The following is a 9,992-nucleotide window of genomic DNA, read 5'->3' on the forward strand; positions in this document are numbered from 1 at the left end:
AGATTTCAATGCGTGGATGGGACAAGGGTGCAGGGAGGAGGGTTTTCAGTTTATTAGAAACTGGAGAATGAATGTCTTCAGAAAGGAGGAGCCTATACAGGAAGGATGGGAACCAGATTCTTGTGGCAGAATGGAACCAGATTGCTGGCACTTAAAATTAAAAAGGTCACAGAAGAGCTTTTAAACTCGGAGCTGTAGAAAGCCAATAGGTGCAGAAGAGCACATGCTTTGGACAGAGACATCCTTAGGGAAAGATGTATTAATGGGGATTTTCTGTATCTTACTAAAGAGGAGAGGATAGAAGTTGATAATGTACAGGTAGGAGTTGAAGAGAAACAGCCACATGAAAGTCCCATTCAATTACATCATATTTAAACAACTAAATATTGACCAATGTTATAAGTGCTTGCATTAGCAGTAAATACTAAGATGGGTGAACTTGAGTGTCTGGCATTAAATGAGGATATTGATATAATAGACATGATGAAACGGTGATAATCAATGGGACATGGTAATACCAGGGTACAAAATATATAGAAAGGACAGAGTAGGTCATGCTGGGGGGGAAGTGGTACTGTACTTGAAAGAAAGCATAGGGTCAAATATAGTAAAATTCTTAAATGAATCAAACTCTACCAAGCAATCTTTATAGATAGAAATTCCATGCTTGAATAATAAGAGGATAGCGGTAGGAATATATTACCTACCACCTGACGAGATAGTGACAGTGATTGTGAAATGCTCAGGGAGATTAGAGAGGCTACAAAAATAGGAAAATTCAGTAATAATGGTGGCTTTCAATTATCCCCATATTGACTGGATACATGTCACCTAAGGATAGGATGCAAAGGTAAAATTTCTAGACACCATTAATGACTGCTTCTTGGAGCAGCTAGTGTCCTGGAACCCACAAGGGGAAAGGCAAGTCCTGAGTTAGTCCAAAGTGGCACACAGAGTCTGAACAAAGAGGTGAATATAGCTGAGTCGCTTGGTAAGAGCAACCATAATGTAATTAAACTTAACATTCTTGTAGGAGAGAAAATACCAAAGAAGTCCACCACAGTAGCATTCAACTTCAGAAAGGCGAACAACAAAAAATGAAGCAGTTAGTTAAATGGAAATCAAAAGGAAGTCACAAGAGAAATGCCTGCAAGATGCTTGAAAGCTTTTTTAAAACACCATAATATAGGCTCAAATTAAATGTATACCACAAATAAAAAAATAGAGGATCAGAAAAATGCCACCATGACTAAACTACAAAGTAAAAGAGGTGGTTAGCTGCAAAAAGGCATCCTTTTAAAAATTGAAAGTCAAATCCTACTGAGGAAAAGTGAAAGGAGAATAAATTCTGGCAAGTCAAGTGTAAAAAATAATTAGGTAGTCCAAACAAGAATTTGGACAGCAACTAGCAAAAGACAAAACTGAAAAACTAACAGCAAAATTTTTTAAAGTACATCAGAAGCAGGAATCCGGCCAACAAATCAATGGGGCTACTGGATGATCGAGGTGCTAAAGGAAGACAAGGCAGTTGCAGAGAAGCTAAATGAATTCTTTGCATTAGTCTTCACTGCAGAGAATATGAGGGAGATTCTCACACCTGAGCCATTCTTTTAGGTGACAAATCTGAGGACCTGTCCCAGACTGAGGTATCGATAGAGGTGGTTTTGGAACAAATTGATAAACTAAACAACAAAGTCACCAGGACCAGATGGTATTCACCCAAAAGTTCTCAAGGAACTCAAATCTGAAATTGCGGAGCTACTAATTGTGGTATGTAACCTATCACTTAAATCAGCCTCTGTACCTGCTGACTGGAGGATAGCTAATGTGACACCGATTTTTTAAAAAGGCTCCAGAGGCTTGTAAGCCTAACTTCAGTACCAGGCAAACTGTATGAAAGAACAAACTTAAACACATAGATGAACACAATTTGTTGGGGAAGAGTCAATATGGGTTTTGTAAAGGGAAATTATGCCTCACCAATCTACTAGAATTCTTTGAGAGGGGTCAACAAGTCTGTGGACAAGGGTGATCTGGTGGATATAGTGTAGCTGGACTTTCAGAAAGCCTTTGACAAGGTCCCTCACTAAAGGCTTTTAAATAAAGTAAGCATTAATAGAATATGATGAACAATCTTCTCATGGATCAGTAACTGGTTAAATGATAGGAAACAAATGGTAGCGTCAGTTTTCAGAATGGAGAAAGTAGTACATAGCGATGTCCCCCAGGGGTCTGTAGCAGTGCTGTTCAACATATTCATAAATGATCAGGAAAAAGGGGTAAACAGTGAGGTGGTGAAATTTGTTTGATACAAAATTACTCAAGATAGTTAAATCCAAAGCAGACTGCAAAGAGTTACCAAGGGACCTCATAAAGCTGCATGACTGGCCAACAAAATAGAAAATGAAATTCAATGTTGACAAGTGCAAAGTAATGCACATTGGAAAACACAATCCCAGCTATTCATACAAAATGATGGGCTCTAAATTAGTTGTTGCCTCTCAAGAAAGATCTTGGAGTCATTGTGGATAGTTCTCTTAAGACATCTGCTCAATGTGGAGCAGCAGTCAAACAAGCTAACAATGTTAGGAACCATTAGATAATAAGACAGAAAATATCATATATATTGTCACTATATAAACTGATGGTACACCCACACCTTGAATACTATGTGCAGTTCTGGTCACCCCATCTCAAAGAAGATATACTAGAATTGGAAAAGTTACAGAGAAGGGCAACAAAAATGATTAAGGGTCTGGAACAGCTTCCATATAAAGGGAGATTTAAAAAGACTGGGACCGTTCAGTTTGGAAGAGATGAGTAAGGAGGGGTGATGACAGAGATCTATAAAATGGTGTGGAAAAGTGAGTAAGGAAGTTTTATTTATCCCATCATGTAACACAAGAACCAGAGGTCACACAATTAAATTAACAGGAGCAGGTATAAAACAAACAAAAAGGAAGTACTTTTTCACACAACGCACAGTCAACCTGTGGAACTTGTTATCAAAGGATGTTGTGAAGGCCAAAACTATAACTGGTTTTAAAAAAATTACATAAGTTCCTGGAGGAGCGGTCCATCAATGTCTATTAGTCAAGATGGTCAGGGACGCAACCCCATGCTCTGGGTGTCCCTAGCCTCTGGCTGCCAGAAGCTGGGAACGGATGACAGGAGATGAATCACGCGATGATTGCCTGTTCTGTTCATTCCCTCTGAAGCAGCTGGCATCGGCCACTGTGGGAAGACAGGATACGGGGCTTGGTGGACCATTGGTCTGACTCAGTGTGGCTGTTTTTATGGTGCTAGTGCAATGGGTTCATTTAAAGGATTTGAGCTTCACCATTGTGATGACCACCCCCATCATCCTATGGGACCACAGGCGCTACTGAGATACCATTGGTCTTTCACTGTTCTAATCCCTGACAGGACTGGGCTCGAGAGAGAGAGACCCCGAGGACATCGCTATCTCCAGCAGCTTTGGCTAAATCCTGAGCAACACCTGCAATGCGAGGCGTGGGTTCCTACTCTCCTCCCTTCCCTGAGGAGTCACCTCCCTGCCCCCACCTGGTTTTTCTCTTTCCTCTCTCTCTTTTTGCTGTCTGGTTTAGCCAGCCAAGATCATCTCTTTTGAGAAATTTCTGTGAGCTGTGAACAGAGAATAGCCGTGTCTTAAACAGCCCAACGCCGATACAAATTTACCTGGCCTTGGAGTGGCTGATGAACCTGCGCTGTCTGTGTTTCTCTTGCACAGAGGTCGAAGGTCAGAGTCAGCACCAGAGACAGGAGCTGCCTTGTCTGTCTTTGCGATCCCTTTTTGTTTCCTTTTGTGCGTCTGTCTTGTTTTGCCTGAGGGGACGCAGGATCTGGGTTTAACAACAGCAGCAGCTCTAGCCCATCTCACCTGTTTCTCTTTTCCCCCAAAAAGCACATGCAACCCTTCTGCCAACAGCGTCAGCAGCAGCAAGGCCTGGGTCCTTACTTTTAGGGGATTGTCTGCAGTTTGCTTACTTTTGGCTCGACCCGCCCACCCAAACTCTAGGTGTCTTTGGTAGGCAAATCAGTATCCAGTTGCAAACACTTTGAAAGTGAGTTTAAACAAAAGAAGGTGGGGAAAGCAAGGGGAAGGAATAGGCTGAACTTAAGCAAACTTTGCAATTGAACTTTGTAGAACCCGGAGAGTGTATGAGTCCTAAATAACTGGACCGAGTGGTTGATGCAGTTTTGCTGTCTCCCAGCCCCCCCACTCACAGTTTGTGAGTCCCCAACTTCCCCACTCAGTATGTAGCCCCAGGGAACAGGGTCCCTGTTTCTTAGGCAGCTCTGGGGCTCCAACACCTATCCTTCTGTGATGATTTCAGCAGCTAGAACAGGGTGGCCTCACAGAGTCTTTAAGCTGATGTAGACTGACGTCGTGGACTCCTCTGCTTCCACCATAGCTCGTTCCACTGCTCTTGGCCTGCTGCTTCATTCGGCCTGCTACTCTCTTGCAGGGTGGTAGATCCAACTGCAGCTTTGCTCTGCCTCCTGGGGTCCTATGACAGGAGGTGCTGCTGGACTCTGGCTTCTGCTTGCTCCTGGCTAGATAACTAGAATTGCTGCTGAAGTCTTTCCACACACGGCAGCTGCAGCTCTCAACTCAGCTCTTTCAGGAACAAGGAGATCCATGGTCTAAGAGACCTACCAGAGTCCTTTCCACCCAGAGAAGTGTTACTGGACACGCTACATGAACATGCAGTCTCATTCCCTTTGGAAGAGAAGAGGTCTTGTCAGGGCCTCTTACCCAACCTTGGCACATATCAATAGCCATCAGGGTGACCCTGAACTCAGTCATTGTTCAGGCAGTGCCCAACAGGGTCATCTCCAAAATATTGCCCCCTACACAAAACTTAGCCAAATTATACCTCAGTGACTCCAAACTATCTGTAGATAATACGTACATGAAGTACTGTGTTTCTCAGTGGACTCCCTTTGCTCTCTGGCACAGAGCTCACTCAGTTACCTCCCTTTTCACATAGGCTTCAGGCTAGGGGGCTTACAGATGGTTGCTTCCACCCTTGATACCATATACAGATGGGCGGTTTCTTATAAAAACTCTCTACAGCTAAAGGGAAAGGGAATAAGGGATATGGTTCAAATGAAAGCTTTACTGTATACTTTACATGTTACATACTTTAACTGTTTTGCCCTTTTTTTGTATCTTTAATACAAAAAATTTAAAAAATTTCAATGGTGTATTTGCCATGGGACTAAGAAGGCCAAAGTTTCTGTTTTCCAAACCATATTTAACTGTTTAGTGTTGTATGGGGACAGTCATGTTAACACCCTGGACTCTGTCTCTTAGTAGCTTAATGGGGAGAAAGTACTGGGTACAAAAGAGCTACTTAACCTAGTGGAGATTTTTTTTTAAGGGGCTGGCTGATTTTTCAACATTTGGAGATGGTGGTATTCTCTGATAGAACAGGTCAGCTTTTAAGCGACGGACTGAGATGGACTCACAGAAGAAAAGTGGATTAAAAATGAGTGAGGGCTGGAGAAAGTGCTGTACAGGGAGAGACTTAAGGATGTCAACCTGTTCCGCTTATCAAAAGGAAGATAGATACTGTCATCAACTCAGCTCTCAAAGTGCCTTAATGGGGAGAAAACACCAGGTAATAAAGGGCTCTTCAATCCAGAGGAGAAAAAACATAACAAGAATAAGTGGTGGGAAGCTAAAGACAGAAGAATACACGTTCAAAATAAGACAATTTTTAGCACAGAATAAATAACCCCCAGAACAAGCTACCAAGGGAAGTGATGGATTCTACATCTCTGAATGTTTTCAGATCAAGACTGGATGCCTTTCTGGAAGACACAAGTCAGTCGTAAATTCCTTAGCAGATCTGATCCTTCATGTGATTTTATTTGATAACCTTTGTGCTCATAAATTCATAGCTTTTAAAGGCCAGAACAAACCATTATTTCATCTAGTCTGCCTTTCTATAAAACACGGTCAAAGAATCTCACCCAATTTCCTCTGTATTCAGTCTAACAAGTTCCATTGCGTGAAAGCAGCTCTTCCAGGGAGATATCCAGTCTTGATTTGAAGACATCACCAGACAGAGAATCTGCTTTCCTCGATCATTTGTTCCATTGGCTAACTAACCCCCTGTGAAATCGCAATGGAGTCAATCACATTTTTGTTGTTTCATTCCTTCCTTCCACCCTTACCGGGCCAACTCAGGTATCCTCTCTCTGTGCATGGATTTCTATACATCCTACATCCTTTGGTCCTCACTGAAGGGAAGCGCCTGCAGCCTGACTATGGGAACAGGATTCATAGCTATAGCACTAGGAATGGTATTGTGAGATGGTCTGTGCATCTGATGGGGTTGGAGGATGTGATTCAATATCTCTGCCCTGGTTCAGGTAGGGAGAGAAGTATTCCATCTTTCTAGAGGATGCTCTGGGTACTTCGGCTCTCCCGCCCAGGTAGCACGGAGATGTGCTGTGGGAGAGAACAAGGTCTCATGCCATCAGAAACACCTCAAGGCAGAGTGGACTGGGTAAGTGGAGGAGATGTCATCTGTGTAGCTAAGATGCTGATTGAGGGGAAACCAAGCTACAAAACCTAGGGCAGGATTTACATCCCATTGGGAGAATCCACATTCTGGGTGCCATACTGCGCACATCACTGGGGTCAGTGATCCTTACCATTGTCAGTTGTCCCATTGACTTCAGTAGGGCTACTGGTGGAAATAAGCATTACGCCTGTGTCTCTGCTGGGGAGGATCAGACCCTCCGGTAGCACGCCAGCACGCAGGGAGGGGTGTGCATGCTGCACCCTCCTAGTGCAGCTTGTTCCTCACCACCTACTAACTTGCTACCCAGTTGTTTGCTCTGGGTTCCTGTTTCTTCCACCCTTAAACACGGAGATTTTAAGCTTTGTGTGTGGAGGGGGGCTGCCTTTAATTGTGTTTGTGCAGCACCAAGAACAATGGATCCATGTCTCAGTCGGGGCCTCTCGGTGCTATGGTAACACTGCTGCGAGAGAAGAGTGAGAGAAATACACAGGACATGTGGAGGCAACAAGGCGTCATCTTGTTTAATAACAGATGGAAGTTCACACACCATGACAGATCCCTCTGGTGATCCCACACGTTCTGTACTGGATTTCTTCAGGATTCCCCTAGTTGTGGTTGTGTGGAGGAAGTTCAATTTCTTCAGGGGGTAAATTGTTCCAATGTTCAGATACCACCTCTGTTTCAGCAGGTCAGTGTTCCCAAAGTGCACCATAACACAAGAAAAACATAAGAATATAAGAACAGCCATACTGGGTCAGGCCAATGGTCCATCTAGCCTTGTACACTGTCTTCCAACTGTGGCTAATGCTAGGTGCCCCAGAGGGAATGAACAAAACAGGTAATCATCAAGTGATCCATCCCTGTCACTCATTCCCAGCTTCTGGCAAACAGAGGCTTCGGCCACCATCCTTGTCCATCCTGGATGAACATGACCAAGAGAAAGGAAATATGGCTATTTATTAAAGCCCTTTTGATGCTAGAGCAACACACACATGCACATCAGAGGATTAGCTCTCTTGGGATTGTACAGGCAGGGCCCATGTGATGTGGCTACTTCACAGAGGCACAAGGATGGGGTGACAGAAATCTCCTTTCTCTTGCATGCCCCTGGTCTTTCAGAGCTTGACAGCCACGGAGTAGGAGGGCAGGCTATACCCGCTAACAGGATGTAGCGTCAGGCTCACTAGCCCCTGGGAGCCTGGTAATTCGAGGAGGGTGGGTGTCTTCCCCGAGTCACCCCTCCCCCTAGTGGTGCCCTTGGGGCAGTGCAGCACCACACCACACTCAGTGTGGGCCATTGGCTCAAATTCATCACTGAGGAGCTCAAATTTGGTTTTCCTTGCTGAAGAATCATGGATGGTAACATCAGGGTAGGTGCCATTCTGTCCCGGGCATCTCAGTATAGAGAAGCTTTCAGCCTTGGAAAAGAGGGGTTGCACCCTATCCTAGGTGCCCCACTTCTCTTCCTCAGCTACTGTACAGCACCCAATAAGAGAGTAGATAATTAATGCCTCAGTATCGCACGTTGCTATTCTCCATATGCTACAATCCAATGATCTGACTCACCTTACATGAGCACAGCTGGCTCTTAGGACATGCACCTGCCCGACATATTTCTTGGGAGGGGCACTAGCACATTCCTGGAATAGATGATTTTACCCCAATCCCTACCAGGATCCATGTTCCACCTGATAGGCTTTTATCTTACCTCCGGTGGCCATGGCAAATACATGGTAAAGTACCCTCATGGCAGGAGGTCGGCTGGATCTCAGCAAGTCTGGAGAGAAGAGAGACAAACAGAGTCTTTAAATGATAAAGCAGAAAAGTCCTTATATTTGTAGCAAGTTTTTTAGTGGAGAGTCAGGTGCTGGGAAGACCATAAATTAACCTATCTTCAATTGCACATTGTTTGCAGGTTAACCCCCATTGATGTGTCTCTGAGCCAGTGGGTCCATTCACAATACAAACCTCCCATTTCTTTGTGTCACATTGTCCCTTCCCATGTGACACATGTACAGTGCCCAACACCTGGCAGCCAGACGTGCAAGGTGGAATTCTGCCTCCTTCATGTGCTGCTCCCTGGGCTCAAAGGGAATTTTAAAGGGTTGCCTGTTTGTTCCCTTCAAACAGCAATACTTCAGCTGTATCAAGAAGAGTGTAAACGGCTAGTTCTTCAGAGTGGTGCTCCAGGAAATGAAGGAGACTTGCTCTGTTCAGCGACAGAGCTCAAATGAATGTCTGGGAAGATGGACACACTGGAGGCATGGCAATCAGCCAACTTGAGTGGCCCAGCTCTGATGGCGGTGCAGAGTTTACCCCCTGTGATGACAATGCCTGAATAAGTAAGAAGACCAATTAAGCATGTGACAGGCTACACTTGGGGGAGAGTCTGGGCTGACAAGGTCTAATGGATGAGGAAGCCCAGCTGGGCAGGAGCAGGCGAAGCTGCTATAAAACTAGGATGTGGAATGCAAGAAGGGGGCTGCAAAAAGGAACTCTGCAGTCACTCTCTAGAAAGGAGGGGGTTTGGCAAGAAACTAAAGGAAGAGCGAACCCTGGGATCCTGCCTTAGATCTGGCAAGACCCCACGAAGGCTGAAGTAGCCACAGAAAGCAGAAGAAGCTCTCATTGTAACCTGGGGACAGAGCTACCAAGACAAGTAGGAAGCAGCTGAGGGAAACAGCAACAGGGTCTGGGAGCTACACGTGAAGGAGGGAGAATTCCACCGGCACGTCTGGCTTCCAGGTGTTGGGCACTGAACATGTGTCACATGGGAAGGGACGTGACACGAATAAATGGGAGGTTTGTATTGTGACTGGACCCACTGGCTCAGAGAGACATCAATGGGGGTTAACCTGCAAACAATGTGCAATTGAAGATAGGCTGATTTATGCTTCTCCCAGCACCCGGCTCTCTGTTAAGAAGCTTGCTATAAATACAAGGACTTTTCTGCTTTATTCTTTAAAGACTCTCTGTCTGTGTCTCTTCTCTCCAGACTTGCTGAGATCCAGCCAACCTCCTGCCATGAGGGTACCTTACCTTGTGTTTGCTGTTCTCACACTGCTCTCCAGGGCCACCAGAGGTAAGATGAAAGCCAATCAGGTGGAACGTGGATCCTGGTAGTGATTGGGGTAAAATCATCTATTCCAGGAGTGCACTAGTGCCCCTCCCAAGAAGTATGTCAGGGAGGTGCGTGTCCTATGAACAAGCTGTGCTCATGTAAGGCGTGTCAGATCAGATCATAGCAAATGGAGAATAGCAACGTGCGATATTGAGGTATTAATTCTCTACTCTATTATTGTTAGTTCCCTTAAAATAGCAACACCGTAGCTGGGGAAGAGAAATGGGGCACCTATGCTGGGGTGCAACCCCTCCTTTCCAAGGCCGGAAGCTTCTCTGTACTCAGACAGCCATGACAGAATGGCCCACACT

At 44.9% G+C, this 9,992-nt stretch overlaps 1 long non-coding RNA gene across 1 annotated transcript; it reads right to left on the bottom strand.

Annotated features, from left to right (window-relative positions):
• Positions 1 to 7,117: 7,117 nt before the first annotated feature.
• On the bottom strand, positions 7,118 to 8,848 carry LOC119852518. Its single transcript, XR_005291703.2, has 3 exons — positions 8,529 to 8,848; positions 8,269 to 8,337; positions 7,118 to 7,236 (listed from the first exon to the last, which is right to left on the bottom strand). It is a non-coding gene; the product is annotated as an uncharacterized LOC119852518 (long non-coding RNA).
• Positions 8,849 to 9,992: the final 1,144 nt, after the last annotated feature.

The sequence above is a fragment of the Dermochelys coriacea genome, chromosome 3 (assembly GCF_009764565.3).
Source record: "Dermochelys coriacea isolate rDerCor1 chromosome 3, rDerCor1.pri.v4, whole genome shotgun sequence".
NCBI classification, from domain to species: Eukaryota; Metazoa; Chordata; order Testudines; family Dermochelyidae; genus Dermochelys; species Dermochelys coriacea.